The 22126-nt window shown below is 37.9% G+C and overlaps 1 protein-coding gene across 6 annotated transcripts in view; it reads left to right on the forward strand.

Moving 5' to 3' along the window:
• FREM1 (FRAS1 related extracellular matrix 1) overlaps positions 1–22126 on the forward strand; it is a 256761-nt gene that overhangs the window by 78396 nt on the left and 156239 nt on the right. Inside the window, exon 1 of one of the 6 annotated variants that reach the window (XM_054502066.2) lies at positions 10266–10822. The exons of the other annotated variants lie outside the window; for them this stretch is intronic. The gene's annotated coding sequence lies outside the window, so the exon portion shown is untranslated. Of the gene's footprint in view, positions 1–10265; positions 10823–22126 lie in introns of those variants that run through there. 6 annotated transcript variants of the gene reach the window in all.

Here is a 22126-nt window from a genome sequence, read left to right on the forward strand (position 1 = left end):
CATATAACATAAAAAGATCTACATGTAAACAATGCAACTAACTATCGAAGTGTTATACCAACTAAAACCCCCAATAAACCTTGGACAGTGAAAAAAAAATGAGTTAATAATGCATGTAAATAAAAATGTACATGAGAGTGTATATGTTCAATAATTATTTGCTGCCCTCAATCATATCTCAATGTATAATATTTCTATGCATTCTTATCTTACTTCTCCAACTAGACTGTAAAGTTTTTGAGAGCAGGCACTAGGTCCTACTCAGCACTTGGCCTACACTAAGGTTCAGTAACCCTCGTTGAAGGGATCAGCATGTTTCTGTGAGGCACAACCAGTGTGTGGCTTTGGCTTCAGATTTCCAAACAAGTCTGTGATTTCGTTAGTAGAATTGTGAAATTTACTCCTAATATGTGGAAAGCATCTTTGCCTGTGGTTTTATTTTGTTAATTTCATTGTGTTCTAACTTAGTCTAAGCTGCCATGATGTTTTTGTGCGAAAACTGATTTTATTTTTATTTTTCATCATGCAAAATGTCTTTTGAGAAAGCTGGAGTTAGGACATTTTTCTAGAGTCACATTTTAAAAAATTAAGGTCAGTAAGCAAAGACTCCCAACTCCTTGAGTTATGTTTGGAAAAATAAAAGTGCTTCTGGTGCTAAGCTTTGAAATTATTAAATCACTCTCAAGCCACACACAGACTGTTAAAATGGAAAACATCTGAAACTAAAGTTCTTTATGTTGCCTTTGGTGCGTCTTCCCCTTTTCTGTAAAAGGTTGAGATAAAAAGGATTACTGATGATTTTTTCATGTTTTTAATGCATGTGCAAAATTCTTATGTCTAGTTAATGCTAGCATTTGAAGCTGTGTTCAAGTTAATTATTAATGAAAAAAATGTATTACCTGTTTGATTTTCAGTTGTGAAGGCAGAGTGGAATGGAAGCTGTCAGTTTATTCTGATTTCCTGTCTGAATTTAGTGGACGAATGTGGAAATGATAATATAATTAGTAGAATTTTTACCCTGAAGTTTCCATATCTACACACAATAGCCTTGAATATGGAGGATGGGAAATGTTTGTGCAAATAGATTTACTGAAGCACGTGATTTGAGTATAAGCCCTTGTAAAGTTAGGGGACCTGAATCCCTCATCCTTTCAGATCCAACTGGACCATTAGCTCCAGAAATAAAACAAAGTGCTGGGAGAAGGATTCCTTTGTTGTTAATAGCTACATGCTTGCATGGTGTGTGCATGTGTGTGTTAGGAAGCCTGTCCCTTCAGTGTCTCTCCAGTCAGGGGCATCTTCTTCCAAAGCCTTCATGCAGACCATTCCTTTAAAGCCTGCCTCTTGTCTGAAATAAAACAATAGCCTGCTAGCAGCCTGGGAGCCCTTGAGGTAATTGGTGAATTGAAATTGGTATGTATCTTTTTCATCTATGCTTTTATTTTTACCACAGATGTACAAATAAACAATTGTGTTGTTTTTTTGTTTTTAAAAATTACATATTATTCTGTCCATCTTTTAAAAAATAGTTTTATTGAGGTATAATTAATATATAAAAATTGCACACTTTTAACATATACAATTTGATGAGTTTGAACATATGCACATAATAGATAAGGTAATAGATAAATCGACCACCTCCAAAAATTTCCTTGTGCCTCTTTGTTTTTTGCTTTGTTTCATTTTGTTTTGCTGTGAGAATACTTAACATGAGATCTATCTTAACAAATTTCTAAATACAATATGCCCTTGTTACCTATAGGCACAATGTTGTACAGCAAATCTCTAGAACTTATTAATCTTGCATAACTGAAGCATTGTACCCATTGAACAGCGCCTTGTTCCTCCTGCCTCCAAGTCCCTGGCAGCTACCCTTCTACTCTCAGTTTCTATGAGTTTAACTATTTTATATACCACATATAAGTGGAATCATGCAGTATTTGTCCTTCCATGGCTAGCTTATTTCACTTAGCATAATTTCCTCCAGATTCATCCATCTTGTCTCATATGGCAAGATTTTCTTCTTTTCAAAGGCTGAATAATATCCCATTGTGTGTAGGCACCACATTTTCTTTACCCATTTATCTGTTGATAGACACTTAGGTTGTTTCCATATCTTGGCTACTCTGAATAGTGCCGCAGTGAACATTGGAGTGCAGATATCTCTTCAAGATCCTGATTTCCATTCCTTTGGATATACATTCAAAAGCGGGGTGGCTAAATCATATGATAGTTCTATTTTTCATTTTAGAGGAACCACCACACTTTTTTTTTATAGTGACTGCATCGTTTTACCTTCTCAGCAAGAGGGTACAAGGGTTCCAATTTCTCCACATCTTCATCAACATTTATCTTTTGCTTTTATTTTTTATAATTGTGATTGTTAATACTTAGTGTCAACTTGATTGGATTGAAGGATATAAAGTATTGATCCTGAGTGTGTCTATGAGGGTGTTGCCAAAGGAGATTAACATTTGACTCAGTGGGCTGGGAAAGGCAGACCCATCCTTAATCTGGGTGGGCACTGTCTAATTAGCTGCCAGAATGACCAGAATAAAAGCAGGTAGAAGAATGTGGAGAGATGAGACTGGTTTAGCCTCACAGCCTATATCTTTGTCCCATGCTGGATGCTTTCTGCCTTTGTACATCAGACTCCAGGTTCTTCAGCTTTGGAACTCTGACTGGCTTCCTTGTTCCTCAGCTTGCAGAGGACCTATTGTGGGACCTTGTGATCACGTGAGTAATACTCCTTAATAACCCCTTCCCTTTTTATATACACCTATCCTATTAGTTCTGTCCCTCTAGAGAACCCTGACTAATAAAGTAATATCCATCTTAATAGTGTGATATAATGTCTCATTGTGGTTTTGATTTGCATTTCCCTGAAGATTAGTTACATCAAGCATTTTTTATATACCTTTTGGCCATTTTTATATCTTTGAAGAAATGTCTGTTGAATTTTTTTACCCATTTAAAAATGTCTATTGAATTTTTTTGCCCATTTTTTAATTGAGTTGTAGGAGTTCCTTGTATATTTTGGATATTAATCCCTTATCAGAAATATGATTTGCAAATATTTTTCTCCATTCTATGGGTTACCTTTTAATCTGTTGAGTGTTTTGTTTACTGTGCAGAAGATTTTTAGTCTGATGTAGTTTTATTTGTCTAATTTTGCTTTTGTTACTTCTGGGGGTGTTTTTTTGGAATTTTCCTCCTCAGTGATTCTTGTTCTAATTTTACTTATATTTTTGGTATTATATCCAACAAATCGTTGCTAAACCTAATGTCATACACCTTTTCCCCTATGTTTTCTTCTACAAGTTTTATAGTTTCATGTCTAACACTTAAGTTTTTAATCTATTTTGAGGTGATTTTTGTATATTGTGTAAGCTAAGGGCCCAATTTCGTTCTTCTGCATGTGAATATTCAGTTTTGCCAACACCATCGGTTGAAGAACTGTCTCTTCCCCATTGTGTATTTGTGTAACCCTTGTCAAAGATCAGTTGACTGTACATGCCTGGGTTTATTTCTGGGCTCTTTATTCTGTTCCATTGGTCTCTATCTCTGTTTTTATGTCAGTATCACAATGTTTTGATTAATATAGCTTTGTATTATATTTTGAAATCAGGAGGTGTGTTGTCTCCAGTTTTCTTCTTTTTTTTTTTAAGATTGTTTTGGCCATTTCAAATCTTTTGTGGTTTCATATGAATTTTATGATTTTTTTCTAGGTATAAAAGGAATTTACCTAAACACAATAAATGCCATATGAGGGGACTTTTAAAAATTGTGGAAAAATTAAATTAAAAAATAAAAATAAAAAATATATACTTTATTTCTCAACATAAACTCCACGAAGTTCAAGATACTTTTGTAAATGATAATACCAGCTAATTAGTCTGTCCCTAAAGAACTGGAAATACTGGGAGTTTAGCCATGTCAATGCAATCTTTTTAACATTACTAGCTGAAGAAAAATGGGTTCTCTTTAAAGACTTTTTAAGGTTAGGGGAAAAAAGGAAGTCAGAAGGAGCCAAATTTGGAGACTGTAAGATGGGTGTGTAATGATTTCCCATCAAAAGTCTTGCAAAATAGCCATTGTTTAATTAAAAGAATGAGCAGCAGCATTGTCCTGGTGGAGGTGGACTCTGGCAAAGCTTTCCTGGGTGCTTTTCTGCTAAAGCTTTGGCTAACTTTCTTAAAACACTCTCATAGTAAGCAAATCTTACCATTCTTTGGTCCTCCAGAAAGTCAACAAGCAAAATTCCTTGAACATCCGAAACAAGTTTGCCATGATCTTTGCTCTTGACTGGTCTGCTTTGGCTTTGGCTGGACAACTTTCACCTTTTGGTAGCCATTGCTTTGATTGTTCTTTGTCTTCAGGGGCATACTGGTAAAGCAGTGTTTTATCTTCTGTTGTAATTATTTAAAGAAATCCTTCAGGATCTTGATCCTACTTGTTTAAAATTTCCATTGAAAACTCTGTTCTTGTCTACAGCTGATAACAGCACAATCATTTTGGCACCACTCAAATGGTAAGTTTGCTCAACTTTAATTTTTTGGTCAGAATTGTGTAAGCTGAACCATTTGAGGTGTCTATGGTGTTGACTGTTGTTTGTGCTATTAATCATTGATTCTCTTCAATTAAAGCATGAACTAAATGAATTTTTTTTTCACATTTTGATGTGGATGGTCTGCCCCTGTGAGCTTCATCTTCAACATTGTCTCATCCCTTCTTAAAATGAGTTATCCATTTGCAAACTGCTGATTTCTGTGGGGGCATTTTCCCTACAAACTTTTAATAAAGCACCAATGATTTCACCATTCTTCCACCATAAATTTGATATTTGCTCTTATTTCAATTTTAGCAGAATTCATGTTGCTCTGATAGCAGTTCTTTTCAAACTGATGTCTTATAGTTGTTAGTGCCTCAAGCTAGATGTTCAGACATGTTATAACAAGTTAGTACAAGTTTATTTTGGTGCAAAGAATTTTTGAAATCCATGTAAAGTTTTTTATAAAAAAACTTTTTTTAAAGTCCTCTTTACTTAGTGATAAATATAATCAAGATGAAAGTCTCATACACTGTACACTAAAAACTACAAATCATTGATAAAAATATTAAAGAAGGAACAAATAATTGGAAAGACAACCCATGTTCATGGATTGGAAGACTTAATATAGTTAAAATGTCCATACTACCCAAAGTGATCTACAGATTCAGTGTAATCCTTATTAAAACATGTCCCTATACTTTTGCAATTTCCTTTTATCTTTTTTTTTTTTTTTTGAGACAGAGTCTTGCTCTGTCACCCAGGCTGGAGTGCAGTATGATCTTGGCTCACTGCGACCACCACATCTAGGTTCAAGTGATTCTCCTGCTTCAGCTTCCCAAGTAGCTGGGATTACAGGCGCCCACCACCATGCCCAGCTAATTTTTTTGGTATTTTTAGTAGAGATGGGGTTTCATCATGTTAGCCAGTCTGGTTTCAAACTCCTGACCTCAAGTGATCCACCCGCCTGGGCCTCCCAAAGTGCTAGGATTACAGGTGTGAGCCACTGCACCTGGCTGCAATTTGCTTTCTTTACTCAACATCTTTTTGGTTTAGATGATGATTGTTTCAATATTTTTCAATTACAATGGCAAAGAATGTCAAGTATAAGACTTTTTGTACACATATGAGAATCTAAGTGTAACTCTAGAAGTTAAAATGCCTAATTTAAGGTTTTTGGAATATTAACTTTTACTAGAAATGGTCAAACTACTTTCTAAGTGTTTGTAACTATTTAAAACTTCCAGTAGCAACTAAGAGTTTCCACCCCCCCATCTTTTACCAGATTTAATTTATTTAATTTACCAGATTTAATTTATTGTAAGATTTTAAACTTTTTATTTATCTAAGAGAATCTCATTTTTAGTCTCCATTTGCATTGGCCTGATTGTTTGTGTAATTGGATGCTTTCATGTATTTATTAGCCATTTGTGTGTCTTCTCCTTTAATAAAAGGAGAATATTAAGATTTTTTTCTTAATGATTTGTATAGGCTTCAGAAGGTTCTTTAAATTTTGAACATAAAGATTTTGTAATTTATTTTCATTGTGAGTACCTTCTCCCAATTTCTGTTTTTTTTAAAAAAAAACTTTAAATTTTTGCTTCATGGGAAATTTTAATTATTATATAAGATATATCAAGTTTTTCTTTTATAGCCTTTACTTATTGTATCATACTTAAGAAATTTTCCCTTGATATTAAGAAGATATTCCTTGATATTTTTGGTTCCAAAAGTTAAAGGCTTTGTTATCAAATTAAGATACTCAGATCAACTGCAATTTGTTTTGATGTATAGTATAAGGTAAAGATCTAATGTTTTTTGATATATGATATGAAGTAAAGATCTAATGCTATGTTTTCCATATGGATAACCAATTGTCTTGTCAACACGTTATTGATTGTCTATTATTTCTTCACTGACTTCTATTCTGACCTTGGTCATACACCAGGTTGCTATATGTGAGTGACCTGCTTCCAAGCTTTTCTAGACTCTTTCTTTGCCTTCTATCACTGTGAAAATTCCACAATTTCTTAACTGTTAAAACTTTATAATATAAAATATCAATATTTAGCAGGCAAATTCATCATTAAATGTATCTTCTTCAATTTGCCTTGGCCATTCCTGGTTTTTATTCTTTCAGATAAATTTTAGTATCAGCTTGTCATTTTATATATATATTATATATATATACATATACACTATATATATATATATACACACACAAAATATATACAAATATATAAATACATATAATTTATATATTTCATAGTATATATAATATACATATATAACATATATGTACATAATGTGTATATGTGTACATGTATTTATATAAAACGCCTTGTTGGCATTCCAGTTGACACTGCATTGAAATTTTAATTTTGTGAGAATTGACATTTTTACATTATTAAGTCTTCTCAACCAGTTTGATATTATCTTCCCATTTATCTAGATTTTTTTATGCCCTTTATTAATTTTTTATTTTCTTCATGAAATTTTACCCAAATTTAATTAATTTAGATGAATCACCAGGCTCATTAAAGTTTTGTTGCTATTATAAAAACTGTCTTTTAAAAAGTATTTTCAGTAATTAGTTGTTACTTGTATATATCAACGCCATTTATTTTTGTATGTTGATCTTATGTCCAACAAACTTGCTGAACTCTTTGAATAGTTCAAACAGTAAATTCTTTTGCATATTTGTACAGAGACTCTTATCTTTTGCAAATAATGAAAGGTTTATTTTTCCTTTTAAATTTTTATGCCTCATTTTTTTATCTTGACTTACTGTGTTGGTTAGGATCTCCTGTCCAATGCTGAATTGTGGAGATTGGAGTAAGACGTCTTTAATTGGATTTAGAAACTTCCCTTCTAGACCTAGTTGGCTGATAGTTTTCAGTTTTTGGTTTTTTAATGAATCAGTATTAAATTTTACTGAATGTCTCTTTTCTGCACTTATTAAGATAGTCATGTCTTCTTTCCTTCTTTAACATATTAAACTGCTAGATGTTCTGATTTTGAAACATCCTTCCAATCCTGAAAAAAAAATTCATCACTATTGGTCATATTGTCTTTTAAAAAGCAGAGCTGAATTTGATTTGTAAATTAGTTATTTAGGATTTTGCATTCATGTTAACAGTCAAATTGGCCTGTAGCGCTCTCATGGCAAGCAGAGAACGCAGCTCTTGTGCCCTGCTCAGAGGTGGTTTTATTTCCTGATATCCCCTAATCACATTGTCAGCTCCCAAGTCTGAGGTCAGCAAGGCTCTTCCTATAAACCCTCTCATTGGGCTGTGTTATTGCTCTTTTCTGGTACACAGAGGTGTTTATATTGCTTTTATTTATTTATTTATTTTCATGTTTATTATTTCAAGTGTGGTACGTATAACCTTTCTATTCCTGGACTCATCCTTTTCTCTTGCCATAGTATTGCTTCCCGTGGCCATCTAGTTTTAGAGACTCAGTGGAAAACTATCTTTACAGTGCAACAGATAACACTTCTGTCTTGCTGCCATCATCAAAATTTAATAGGCACATTCCTAATTTTTTATATGAATTGTTGGTGAAGGTATTGGCTGTGCTTTTCAGAGAATGCTACATTCTACAGCAATTCAACAAAAATCATGCATATTTACAATGCAAAATGATATGCCAATCTCCAACACACATTTGATATTTTTCATTATCACTCCAACTAGGGCTAGAAGTAAAATGATTTCTTTAAAAATGAATTTTGTGTCAGCACTAAGTTCAGCAGCACTAGGGGAAGAATTCTTTGTTGTTTCTTTGATTAGTTCTTTTTAAATGCCCTAGCTTGGCATTTCAATCTGTTCAAACAGTATTTTATTGATTGAAGTTGATAATTGTATTATTTCCAGGCCCTTATTCATTTGTGGCAGATAGAAGGAATGACATTTGTATAAACAGGTACTTCAGATTTCAGGACATTTTAACTAATCTAACTCTTAACTGCCTATTTTAGAATATGTTCAGCACAGTTAGGCCAAGCTTCATGTATATAATTAACTTTGGAAAGATTATATCTCCTGCAGACTTTTTGAAATACTTTACAATCTAAGTTTGTTATTTTTTGCTTAGCATGCTTAAGTTATTTTTCCCATAGAAGTGATATAAAGACATTTATCTCTGTTTCTAGACTAGTCTATAAACCTTATTTAGCTCAGATGTTAGAACAAGCATGTCGATGCAACCATTTATACATAGTATACAATTCCTTTGTCAAATGGAATCTGAGTCTCAACTAACAGCTTCTAAAACCATCTTCATTTCTTTGCAGGTAAGATACTCACAACCTGGGCAATTTTGAAAATCAGTTTGAGAATAAAATTGTCTATTATGCTGTGTTTCTTAACTGTCATTATTAAGGCTTTATTTCTTGCCTTTTCAAGATTAATATATGACTCACACATTGTCACTATATTTATATAATAATAACTGTGTTTAGTAAATAATATCTGTTCACTTATAAAGAGCTTAGTGATTCTTAACTTTCACCTACTTATTCTCAGAGCAAATAAAATGAATCAAGAAATTCTTGAAGATTTGAAATCTCTGATGACTTTGAGTAAGTGTATATGCACCATTCATTGCTAAAGTAACCACAAAGCATGTTTTTAAAATACATACTTTTTTTCTCCCTTCTTATGCATTCTTTTCTTCTTTACATTTTTCTCTTTTCTTTCTTCCTTCCTCATGTAATTTTCTTCTCCTTTTTCATTTTCCTCTCTCTTTTCCTTATGGCTTCCAAAGAAAGGCATATGGTGTTGTGACCTTGTTAGGGGAAACCACAATCTAGGTTGAATTGGATTCAGTGTTCTATATTTTTGGCAAAGGTTTAGGATAGCCAGACATGTCTTAATATAAACAGTTCCCCCAAAGTGAGTTAATACTTCATATTCTCTCTTTATGGTTAATTTAAAAGGCCAGATGGTAGGCCATTATCTTTTTTTTTTCCTGGTGGGAATAAAATACAGGGAAGCATTTTATTAAACAGTTGTTAAGGATTAAGACTTTCATAGACCACTGAATACTGACAAGTTAACTATGTGAATCTCTGTTGAGAGGACAGTTCTTGGCCTGTGATATATCTGCATTATTGGGATCATGCACTATATGCAAATGGATCAGATTAATGGGATTTTTATGGATTTTCAAAAAGAGCCAGACACACAAAAAGCCTTACAAATGGAAGAAGTAAGGTGGTACTTAAAAACAGCACCTTAGGATCTAGTTGCATCCTATCTTTTCCCTTAAATGCCATGACAAAAGGTAAAATGGGCCCTGTCCCTTCTGAATGCTGGGTTTCTAATCTAAATTTAAATAAAAACCTTTGAAAATGGGAATGTGTGGAAGAAAAGAAGGACAGAAAAAAAGTGTGTTGGAAGAGTCTATGTGAGTATGTACATGTGTGGGTGTGGGCATGTGCGGCCTGTGCGTATGTGTGTGCCCCCGTGTGCGTGTGGAGCATGTGTGAGAATGCATGCACATGTGTGGGGTGGGTCACTATGTGTGCATGCATGTGAATGCATTTGTCTGTGTATGTGTCTGTGTGTGGTGACTGTGTGTATATTGTGTGTGTATGTGTGCCTGTGTGTGTACCTCTGTGAGTGGGCGTGTCTGTATGTGACTGTGTGCGTGCCCGTTTGTGAATGTGTGTGTGCCTGTGTCTGAGTGTGTGTGTGCCTGTGTGCTGCAGGCGGGAGAGGCTGCTCTGGCTCGGCGAGTGGCAGAGCAGTTAGTACAAAACTAGTAGTGAGAAAGGAAGCTGGGAAGAGACTGGGAAGAGGCAACCAACCTCATTAACAAAAGCTCAGTTTTGTCCCTGCGGACCCAACCAGCAGAAGGCGTGGGGCGAGCGGTGGCTGTCCGCCAGGGAGGTCGGGCTCCGTGTAAACAGTTGAAGGCATCTTTATCATGCCCTTCTCAGGGGGAGTCCTGAGGCTTGGCGCTCAGGAAGTTTGCAAAGCTGCAGCAGCTGCCTTGGAGAAGACCAGCAAAGAGAGTGGAGTGTGTATGTGAACTTCAATTCTGTATTTTCTGTGAGGTGGGTTAATGGATTTTGAGTAAAAAGAAATCTCAAACACAGCTGACCTGAAAGACTGGAATTTCAGCTCTCTTCCTTCCCGGGGTTCTTTTTCCTCCCCCTTCCTCTCAAAGCCCTTTAAACCAGATTGCCGGGTCAGTGACTCTTATCCTGCCCGCCACTTCCAAGGGTTTCTAACTTTTTTGGCTTGGAAAGGAAAACCACTACCTGTAAGTATCTGTTTTATGTGTTTCTTTTCATTGTGACTGTGAATGTTCTGTTAGCAGAATGCCCCAGAGATTGTTTGTGTGATATCATTAATGCCAAGTAACAATGCAAAGCATCTGCAAGAGTAGGCTTGCAAAAGTTTAACTCTCCCGTTAACTCAGAAGGTGGCAACTTGCAGTGTTAAAAAACCAAATGCCAAAAATGAGATTCTTTTTATTACGTGACACAAATTTCTAACTCTCTTCTCAGTCCATCCGTGCTGGCACTTGCCAATGAAATAACCATTTTTTTAACTGTGTAATTGTTTCCTCTGAAATTAGAATGTTTCTTCTCAGCTAGATGAAATGGCAAAGGGAAAAGACACAAAAATGAACGAAACAGATAATATCCTCATGGTACAAACATAGAGAAATTTGGATGAGATAATTTTTGGATACCTTTGCTTTAGTTTAGTTATATTTGGAGACATATTTTCAAAAACATGATTTCTATTTCATTGTGGGGAAGAGAGATAGTGCTGGGGAGGCAAAGAAATGGCCTTGTTCTGAAGTTTTGGACTGATTTTTAGGCTCTCTCTGCTCAGTACTGAGATTTGGTCCAGAGACTTTGGTGCTGTTGTAAAGAGTTTCTTTTCATTTTATTTTGAAATCCAGGAAACAATTTTTGGCTTATGGAAATTGTTTATTGTTTTTAAGGTATTTAATTTTAGTTTCTGATTTTTTTTTTAAACTATTGCACCCAGTCTTGTTGCTTGGTGTGCATTACAAAGCTTAAAAAGAGCATTTCCGGGAGCCGATTGGTGTTTGTAGCCTGGGAATCTTACTGGAGAGATTAACCTCTGTGGTGCTGCTTCACAGAACAGAGCCAGTGATTCGAATGCTCTTCAGGTTTCTGCTCTGGAAAACTGACACCGGCTGTTCCTGACTCTAGGTAAAGCTTGAAGAGCTGTGCCTCAGCCCCCTGCTTACACTTGATAAAGGTGCCTTCATTGCAGCTCTAGGAAACTTTGCTGTTTCTTTCCATCAGGCATTCTCAAAACTGACTGTGTGTAAGAACCCCCATTTGCTTAGTGAAAGGCAGGTTCTCAGTCCCCAGGCCCAAAGGATTTTAGACCTGGAGTGGTGCCAGGAATCTTCCCAGGTGATTCTGAAGCAGGTGGGTCACACTTGGGTAAACATTGCTCTACATTGTCCTTGACATGAAATTCTTGTCATGTACTTGGTTAATATTAAACCTTATGTCTAAATAAGAAACCTGAGTTTGAGCTGCTGTTGAGCATAACTTAATGTGCAACATGGTTTTGCATGCTTGGCTGACAAACCAGGGCTTCTTAATCAGTTTTCCACCAACCTCATCTTTTTTTTAATCTTGCTCCCCTTTTTATCTCTGCCTTTTCATTCCCACGAGGGAAAAAAGGAGTTGGGCAAAGGGACCTGACTACCATGTTCCCTGCTTTCACATGTTGGGCTATATGGCCTGATCTGCCCCCGCATGGCTAAGCAATGTTTGTTTTGGAAACTTTAAACCCAGGACTGTTCTTAATTCTTTCCCAGCCTCCTGGGGCTGCTGGGCTGCAGGGGTTGGGCCAGGCAGAGTTGGGGTAAACTGAGCTTGATTTCATGGAACGATTCAGGAGCCTCATTCCTAGAAAATGATTTTTGGATTGGACCATCCCACAGGGATGAGAAGAAACGGAAAGTGATTCCTCCATGGTGTTAAAATTCTCATTTCACAATATATGAAAGTCAGAGCTCAGCTTCCATCCCCATCCTTGCATTTGCTGGCATTTAATATTTATATTAAAAAGAAAACTGGACATGGCCATCAGAGCCCCTTCCTTTCTTCTCTTTCCCCATTCCAACCATTTAGGTGCACCTGCTACATGCCAAGTTCAGTGCTAATTTCTAAGGATTTCAAAATGCCCACTGGGGATGGCATGCGCAGGCAGGGTCCTTGTCCTCATGGTGTTTCAAATCTTAGTTGTTGCTAACCAGCCTTGGAAGAGCCATCTAACCCCTCAAAGCTTCACTTCCTCATCAGTAAAATAAGTTGAATTAAATTAGTTTTGATATCTTCCTAGCTCTGATATTCTGGCATTGATGGATATGACTCAGTCTTCTAAACACAGATATGGGCTATGAGAGCTTTTCAGCATTTACTTTGAGACTAGACCTAAAGATTTGGCTAATTGCTTTTCTTCAAAAATTTTCGGATAAATTTTTTTCTCTCACAAAGAACCATGACCACAGGAATATTGAGTTAGACAAGTGTGATCTTTTCAGGGCATGTAGCCATTCCTTACAATGGGATCCTGTAACTCCCTGGAAAGGCTGTTTCCCTGTGCCAGGTTACATAGGCAGCCTCTTATCTTGTCTGAATCTGATGTCGCTACTCCTTTGGAGAGCTGGGTGGTCTGAACAGGGCTTGACAGCTTCCACACATGCACAGCTTGCAACCTGACCCTTTCATTCAAGTGATTCAACAGCTTTTGTGCTACCAGGTGAGAGGCTTAAACAGACATCTTTGAAGGGCTGAGCGAAACAAAAACCAAACCAAACCCACTCCTTAATGAAATACTGTCTATGCTATATTTTGTCTGTAATGCAGCTTCTCTCACTGCAGTGACTGGGGCACCATTTCAAAGGGCTCTAAAACTTGGCCATCAAGATAAGAAATTATAGCTGTGATTTATGTGCTTTTCTGACAACGTAGCCTCTAGCTGTCTGAAGATAATATGTTTGAGTGGAAAACTATTGACTGGAGGACAGGGATCTTGCTAAGTTAGAATATTTTTAAACAAATGTTCTTTGCCTCTCATGGGTAAGTTTTTACAGAAGCCAAAAATAGTTTTTGGTTTCTCCCTTAAACCTGCCTATTTATGGAGGTGATGATATTTGGGGAAAATGTGTATTAAAAAATGATGCCCAAAATGCTCTTTTTGTGCATCATCCAAAGGCTGCTAAGATTGCAAGTCACTTTTCACTCTCAAGTTTATCCTTGAAACTTTCTTATCTGGCTCCCTAGCAACAGAGGACAGATAAATGCTCCGGGAACGACTGAGCCTCAAGTCCTTTATTGGGTGTTCTGCTTTCCTGGAACTCTTCCCTGCTTTCTATCAAACATTATCAGCTGCTTAGTACTTACAGATGCTGTGTGCACTCTTCTCTTAAAGTATATGAGCCACAACTTTGTCTCATTAGCCCACACCCACTGTCATGGTACCTTCATTCTAAGGCCTACATTTCTTGTTAGCACAAAAATGATTTATTTGGTAAATTACAAACTCAAACCACAGTAAGGTTAGGAAGATTGCAGAAAGGATAGATACTGCAGATGAAAATTCATCCAAATGTTTAAAATTTGTTAGATGTTTCCTATCAAATCTCTTTCATAGTACAGATTTTTTTTTTTTGTAAAAGTGATCCTACACCTTAGAAAGACAACAGAGCAACAACACAACAGCAATACTTTAATTCTGTTTTACATAAATGTCCCTCTTTATTATCACATGGTAGGATGGTTCTGTATTACCCAATAAGCATTAGTGATTGTTTTAAAACCAGAAGGCAGTATTGACGCAAGAGCCCGAATGTTAAATCAGAGAGGTGCAGTAGGAAAAAATAATGGCCTTTAAAAAAATTTCACCTGGGTTCTAATCCTAGGCTACAATGTTCTTTGGTTCTGTAATGTTGGCCAAGTTACTCAGCCAGTTTCCTCAGGGGTAAAATGAGGTCATTGATATTTACCTCACTAGATGTTTGTTTATGGAGCATGATGTACAAGTGTTTAATAAATATTTCTTCTTTGGGAGATGGCTAATACAAGTATAATGGCTGCAAAGAAAACAAACATGGCAAGCGACTTAATTTATAGATGAAAAGAAAAGAGAAACAGGAAATAAAGTTACATTCCAGATCCCAATGTCTGGGCAGAACAGATCTCAACCCACCACTCCCCTGGCCTTTAACTCTGATCAGCAGCCTGGTTCTCACTTTATTCTTTTTTTTTTTTTTTAATTTGAGACAGAGTCTTGCTCTATTGCCCAAGCTGCAGAGCAGTGGCGTGATTTCGGCTCACTGCAACCCCTGGCTCCCTGGTTCAAGCCATTCTCCTGCCTCAGCCTCCCGAGTTCCTGGGACTACAGGCACGCACCCCCATGCCTGGCTAATTTTTTTGTATTTTTAGTAGAGATAGGGTTTTGCCATGTTGGCCAGGCTGCTCTTGAACTTCTGACCTCAGGTGATCCGCCTGCCTCGGCCTCCCAAAGTGCTAGGGTTACAGGCGTGAGCCACCGCCCCCGACCCTCACTTGATTCTTATAGACCGAAAGCCTGAAACAGATCAGTGAGCTCGCAGACTATGAAATTGTTTGGTATGGAGAAATCAAGGGCAATGTGAACATCATTCTGTCTTCATTTTTTACTGATCCTTCTTAGGTGTTTTAGATAAATGCATAAGGAGATGCATAATTTTGTTTTTCTCAAGATTTTGCTCCATTGTAGCAAGGGGCCCCTCAGAGGTAATGTTTATTTGAGAACTTGAAACTCTGGGCTTGCACTGTAGTGAGCCTGCGAACCATCACCAAAGGAAGGACATATTCATTCAAACATGTGGAGGAGCATGTACTCTCTCTCTCTCTCTCTCACCATTTTAAAAAATAGGTCTGGTATTTGCATTTAGTCAGTCACTCAACTGATATTTATTGAGCTTCTCTGTGAAAGATTCAATGATCAGCACTGGAGAAACTTGGGTGAACAGAACAGTCATGGTTATTATCTTCAAGGAGTTTATAGACCAGGAGAAACAGCAGACTTTTTTTTTTTTTCATGGCTGCAAATAATGACAAAATGCTTATAGATATGCAACATGTGGCAAAGTGTATTTCAGGATTCTGTGTGAACAGATAAAACTGGTTAGGGAGATTGAGGCCTGAAGGATGGGTAGAATTTAGCCAGGTAAATAGGGTTGTTGATGGCAGTGGGGAAGGGCATTCATGGCAGGTGAAACAGTATGGCCAAAACCTGCAAAGGCTTGGAAGCTGGGGTTGGCAATATGGTGAGTTTAAGGATGGCAAGAAGTCCAGTTTGACTAGCACGTCAATGGCAAGAAGAGGTTGGGGAGGTGTGCAGGGGACAGTCAGGCACAGTTAAAAGTGATCCCAGAAAGTACCTAATCCACACTCCCTCTCTGAAACAAAGAACCCTGTTCTGTGTCTATACCTCAGCTCTTGCCATTATCGGACAGCACTGAAGTAAAGTCCTTTCTGACAGTCGAGACTTTCACACATTCTCCCTGGTTCTGCACCCTGGAACCATCAAGTCACTCCCCTTCAAACATCTGAAGACAGACTATTTTAAAAAATAAAGTGCTGCCAAAGCAGACCTGCTCTTTTCCGTACATATGCACTTGTTTTTGGGAAATGTAGAGTTACACAATTTTGCTTATTGGAAACTAACTTACTGGCTCAGTGCATCATTCCAGGCTCTGCTTGTCAAAGCTGTGGATCTTAATTGTGTCCTCAGTGATAATAGTTAACCCTCTTGGATTTGTGCTTTCTGTGAATTGGATAAAGCTTGTCTTCTATATCTTTGTTTAAAGATTTAGAAAAATGTTTAACCAGAGAGAACCAAAAATGAGCTATAAGGCACAACTCTAAATATTTCTAATGAGAAAATGATGTCCCTAACCTCTCTTTTTTGTTTCCTTTTAAGGAGGAAACTAGTCACTAGTCTCTATAACCCAGAATCACAGAAATGTCTAAGTTTTTTTTTTTTTTTTTGAGATGGAGTCTTGCTCTGTCACCCAGGCTGGAGGCGCGATCTTGGCTCACTGCAAGCTCCGCCTCCCGGGTTCACGCCATTCTCCTGCCTCAGCCTCCCAAGCAGCTGGGACTACAGGCGCCTGCCACCACACCCAGCTAATTTTTTTGTATTTTTAGTAGAGACAGGGTTTCACCGTGTTAGCCAGGATGGTCTCGATCTCCTGACCTCGTGATCCGCCTGCCTCGGCCTCCCAAAGTGCTGGGATTACAGGCTTGAGCCACCACTCCCGGCCAGAAATGTCTAAGTTTTAATAGAAAAGAGCTCAAAGACATCAATGTGTGTTGGTGTTCTTGTTTTTTATGAGAATGCTTAAGGCACAATAATTGCTGATTTCATTTATTTATACAAAAGTTGGACTCATATTACATGCAGCAGACAGTGTTGTCCTTCTGCCTTCAAAACACATAGGCAAATACACTACCAGGTAGGATGTGATAACTGCCCTGTGATGGGTTTAAATAAAATATGATTCTTCTGCAATCAGAGGAAGGAAATCTTTCCAGATGAAATGATGAGGTCTTAGGGAATCCTGGATGAGGCATTTCTTGAGGGGTTAATAAATGGGAAGGATCTCAATAAGGATGGAAGCAAAGACATTCCAGGCAATATAAAATAGCCCCTTTTAACGTGAATCCATTATCATTTAATGTACTGCGATATAATGACCCACTCTTCCCCAGCAGTCAAGCCATCAACCATCCATTTCAAATTACAGACGCAATTGCCTTTTGCTTTCCTCGTATCAGTCATTCTTCATACTTTTCTTCCCTTTTAATATTTTCGTCTTAAGAATATCACGTTCCTGCTGACCACATGTCATGGCTCAGTAACTTTGGTCTCATCAATGACTGTGGCCTCTGCTACCTACTTTCACACATTTGATCTAAATGAGACCACACAGCATTTTATAAAAATGACTTTACTTAAATTTTGAAAAATAGTCTATGTCTCAAGCCCTTAGAAATTTTGGAACGATAAAAAAAAGCTGCTGCTGGAGGTGCTGATTGGTGATTAAAAGGTCACTCGAGGGTGATTTATCAGTGAGAGAAGAATAGGAGTTAAATGGCCATTTGATTATATTAAATAGTACCCAAAGAGTTTAACGCTGCGATTTATATCCTATTCATAATCCTGTTTACAGTATAATTCTGTTAAGATTTTCTCCTGGTGTCAGTAAGCTGGTCTTGCAAATTCTTAAGACATTACTACAGCAAAAGGAAGTAAAATAAAATATGTAGCCACATAAACCCCCATTTAAAAATCAGTTTGTAATATACTCTGGACTTAGAGTTTGGCAGCAGGATGGGGTGACAAAATTCCTCAGACAGGACTAAAGGACTAGCTTTGCACTTTTACAGAATCCTTCAAAAACCCCAGATGGAACCAATTTTGTCTTTCTCATTTGTCCGTAGAGCCTCTGTGGTGCTGATTTGACTGTTCAAGCTAGGAGGTGGCAGTGCACCGGGTGTACCATTTAGCATTGAAGATACTATGTGGCCTCACCATCACTCATGGATTGTTGCTGAATTGCTTTACTGGAAACTATTGGTCTTCATTTACCCCCAGTAGAGACGTTTCCTGATCTGTGGCTTTGTAAGTTTTTGTGCCAGTCCCTTGATAGCGCATGGAAATCACAGGCTATGGGATTCACTGATAGGAAAACTCTGGGGTCCTTGCATATCCCTTCCCCCACTTTAGTTTTCTTCTATGTTAAGAATGGCAAATGATATCAACCATGTGAGCTAATGGAGATACGGTCGGAGATCATATAGTGTTTCACAACAGGCTTGAATATTCACAGCAATGCTCAGAGGCATCAAGTCTGAATTGTTAGCTCTGTGGCCAGAGAGATCTGACGTTAAGACTTTAAGAGATAAGACTTGTCCAGGAGTGAAGGAAGTTGAAATTACGTATTAATTAACAACAGCCAAGTGTGGTGGCTCATGCCTGTAATCTCAGCACTTCGGGAGGCCAAGGCAGGCAGATAGTTTGAGCCCAGGAGTTTGCGACCAGCCTGAGAAACAGTGAGATCTGATCTCTTAAAAAAAAAAAAAAAAAAAGGCCAGGCATGGCAACAGATGCCTGTAGTCCCAGCTACTCAGGAGACAGGTGGGAGGATCACTTGAGACCCAGTGGTCAAGGCTGCAGTGATCCGTGATCAACCCACTACATTCCAGCCTGGGCTACAGCGTGAGACCCCATCTTTTAAAAAAATACATAAAAACTATCTTCACAACCCCATGAAGTCAATATTATGAATCCCCACTGTAAGATGATGAATTCAAGGCTGAGAAATTTTAAACAAATTTAATTATATTGTAGATTGAGCTGCTTTCTGCAGACCACTAAAGTGTTCAAAAAGTGAGTCATTTAGTTAAAGTGTTTATCTTTAGTTCAGATGATTAAATGAGGTCTTCCTACAATGAGACATGTGAACTAAAGGTGACCTGTGTTATGCATTACTATCATACTGTCTCTTTATATAAAAAATCCATTTTATTTTTTAAAAAGGAGTCAATTCCTTTTTCCCCTCAAAAAATTGATTTTTATTTTTTGTTATTGAGTAGAAAAAGCCAGACCGTTTATCCCATGGAGAAAGCTGGAGGCAGTAATATGGGCTGAAATGAATAAGATTGAGGTCCATGAACATGTCAAAGAGTGTTATAAGGAGTACGGGATAAGGGCCATCGTTTCATTGAAAAATTAACAGAAGTAATTGACACATCAGGAACACAGAGGGGAATTACACTTATAGAATGATGTGAGAGACTTTTAATTTACAGATCAGAAGGTTTAAATTTTTCTTCTTTACAGCAGATGATTAAACAGATAGCCCCAAATCTCCTTCTAATGTGCTCAATAACGATTTTGCATTTTATGGTTTTAGAGAGATCTATTACATACTGCCTAAACCTAAATATCCACTTCTACCTTGTCTTAAAACGTCATACTATATAGAAGCATGAAAAACATTAGCCTTATGAATAATAAAATTTATTGTTATGATATATAGACTTATCTTTGTCTTTAAAGAGTCACAGCAAGGAACAAAGTTAAAGTGCAACAGAAATTAGTGGTAGCACAAAATTTTAGTAGCTAACCTTTACGTTAATTTCTTTCATTTTAGGCTTTGCTTCCTTTCTGACAATTTTGCTAATTTAGCAAAGATTTTTCTCAACATAGGAAAAAACTAAAGTTGGGGAAGGGATATGCAAGGACCCCAGAGTCCTCCTACCAAAGAATCCCATAGCCTGTGATTTCCATGCACTATAAGGGGACTGGCACCAAAGCAACTTACAAAGCCACAGATCAGGAAGTGTCTCTGTGCCACTGACTTGTGTACTTACATCTCACACATGGGACTGGCTTTCCAGGGATGGCCATCCCAGCTAGGCTGCCAATGAAACGTTCACTCATGATGCCTCCCTTGGAGCGTCCTGTCTTTCTTTGCCTGTGTCAGACTCTCTCCATCTAGGACCATCCTATCTTCCTCTCCTCTTCCCAGCCCTCCCCCAACCAACCACCTCCACACTGGGTCTTGCTTTTGGGCTCTTCCTAGTGCTGTTCTTGGAGGTGGCATCCCCAGCCTTAGTCCTACCACTGCGCTCCACCCTGACTAAGAGACTTACTGAGTCTGAGGGTTGTTTTAGACATGCCAAAGATCCTAACTTCAGTCTTTGGATACCAAAGCTCCTTTTACCTCTTGTCGTACTTAGAGGAGAATAAAATAAAATGCAGTTATTAATGCAGTTAATATTTGCAGCAGTGGTTCTCCATACTGGTTGCTCATTAGAATCACCTGGAGTACTTTTAAATTCAGATGCCTGGGCCCCACTCAGACAAATTAAATCAGAAACTCTGGGAGTGGTGACTGGGTGATGGTAATATGAAGCTGAAGAGGGGGCCCACTAGTGTAGGAGTGGCAGTAGAGGCAACTCCTTCATCTTGGTATGTTTCCCATTCTCATTAATAGCGCAGACCCAGTAATCCCCCATAAGAATGGTTTGCTTCTTTCTAGGACAGAGGAGTAGGTCCGAAGCCATGAGCGTGAAGTTTATTTGCAGCCAGTGCTTTTTCCCAGGCCACAGGAATCAGCCCCCACATGGTACAACTCCAGGAACACCGTTCACATTATGGTCTGTGTAAACAGCATAAATGGTGCCCTGGAATTTGGTGTGTTGAACTGAGCAAAACCAAGTAAAGGAGTCTCATCACCTTTGGCCAACACCGTAAAGGACAGATAAGTTAGTATGTTTTTCCACAGAAATATCTTCCACCATGATGAGTTTTTGCCGTGCTCAGGGACATCACAGTTTGAACTGTATTTGTCAGCCTATCTGGATATTGTGCCTACCGTAAATATGTTTCTACCTCTAGACAGATTTCTTGCAAACCAATATTTTGAATATAGCCTATTTGTGTCTTGGAGACTCTAAGAAGGTGTTTTAGCCAAGACTGCTTGTGTGTTCCATACTGGTTTCACTTTTAAAATATTTCTCTGACTTACTGGTGTTTGCAATTCTTATACGATGTAATTTTCTAAATTGCCGTATCCTCCTGCACATATTTTTTCAACAAACGAGACATCTAATCAGACATTCAGATACTTTATTTGCAGCCTGTGATGTTTATGGAGATTTTGTTTTTGAACCAGTACTTGAAGCACTTTTAATCCCACTGCCTGAGAACACCCTCCCACCTGCATTCTCCACAGGCCACCCCCAAATTCTGCCAAAGTGAGCAGATCAAGTTTCGCTTTTCTTAATGCCATTAAGCTCAATGAGCAACACTGCCTCAGAGACTCCAGCATGTGCAGCAGAATGGACACTGGCACACTGGCATGGGTGTGCAGCCACACGTGGTGTCTCACCGTGGGGACATGGCCTGTGAGCCACCAGGGTGGCCCTTGAGTAGCTGGGGGTCAGGAGATCCCCAGAAGAGACAGTCCCCAAAAGCCCGGAAGTGTGATGAACAAAAACTGTCTGTGATTTGCCTTGTTCCTTTTTTGTTACTGATGGCCCTCCACTACTCTAGAGGAAATTCTCTAGCTGTGTGTGGGTGTCACAGGAGAGTCATTCAGCCTGAACCATGAGGCATGTCAAAAGATGGCTCAACTCACAACTTTTTATAAATTAGTAGACTTTAATTTTTGAGATGTTTTAGGTTTATAGAAAAATTGAGCAGAAAGTTCATAGTTCCTATATACCTTCTCACTTCCCAACCCCTACTTTCCACTATTATTAATGTCTTGCATTAGTGTGGTGCATTTGTTACAATGGATGAGCAACTATTATTATCTAAAGCCTATATTTTACAATAGGGTTCACGTTTTGTATTGTACATCCTATGTTTTGTTTTTGTTTTTGTTTTGTTTTGAGACAGAGTCTCACTCTGTCGCCCAGGCTGGAATGTAGTGGCGTGATCTTGGCCCACTGCAACCTCCGCCTCTTGGGTTCAAGCGACTCTCCTGCCTCAGCCTCCCGAG

The sequence above is a fragment of the Pongo pygmaeus genome, chromosome 13 (assembly GCF_028885625.2).
Source record: "Pongo pygmaeus isolate AG05252 chromosome 13, NHGRI_mPonPyg2-v2.0_pri, whole genome shotgun sequence".
NCBI classification, from domain to species: Eukaryota; Metazoa; Chordata; class Mammalia; order Primates; family Hominidae; genus Pongo; species Pongo pygmaeus.